This window comes from Myotis davidii, unplaced genomic scaffold, assembly GCF_000327345.1.
Source record: "Myotis davidii unplaced genomic scaffold, ASM32734v1 scaffold652, whole genome shotgun sequence".
Lineage (NCBI taxonomy): Eukaryota > Metazoa > Chordata > Mammalia > Chiroptera > Vespertilionidae > Myotis > Myotis davidii.
Window position 1 is genome coordinate 434,337 of NW_006284936.1, and position 835 is coordinate 435,171.

The following is an 835-nucleotide window of genomic DNA, read 5'->3' on the forward strand; positions in this document are numbered from 1 at the left end:
TAACCGAAACTTTTATTACAAACAGCAGTGTTGCCAGAGTGGAGGGGGGAAGGGGTTAATGGGGTCCTAATATATGGTGATGGGAGAAGATTTGACTTTCGGTGGTGGGAACACAGTGCAATACAGATCTTGTAACATAGAAACCCATACTTGAAACCTATACGTTTATGTTGACTAATGTTAACCCCAATAAATTTAATAAAAAATGAAAAATATACATTTATCAGAGGAAAATATATAATAAAAAATCACAAACATGCTCAACATCATTAATCATCAGGGAAATACAAAAAATCATCAAAAATGGCATTTTACATCCACTAGGATGGCTGAATTGAAAAGTAAGATAATGACAAGTGTTGAAGAGGATGTAGAGAAATACAAATTCTCATATACTGTTGGTGGAAATGTAAAATTGTGCAATCACATTGGAAAACAGTTTGGCAGTTCCACAAGCTATTAAACATGGAGTAACCATATGACCCAGCAATTCTACTCCCAGGTATACAGCCAAGAGACATAAAAACATATGTCTATATACACAAATGTTCTTAGCAACATTATTTATGATAACTAAAATATGTAATGAAATCATATGTCCATCAACTGACAAATATACTAACAAAATATAAATCATATATACAATGATATATATATATATATATTGTTTTATTGCTTAAAGTATAACAAAGAGTATTACATATGTCTCCTTCTCCCCCCTTGACATTCCCCCAGTCTCCCCTACCTCCCAGTGTCTTATGTCCACTGGTTATGCTTATATACATGCATACAAGTCCTTTGGTTGATCTCTTACCCCCCGTCCCGCCCCCCAACC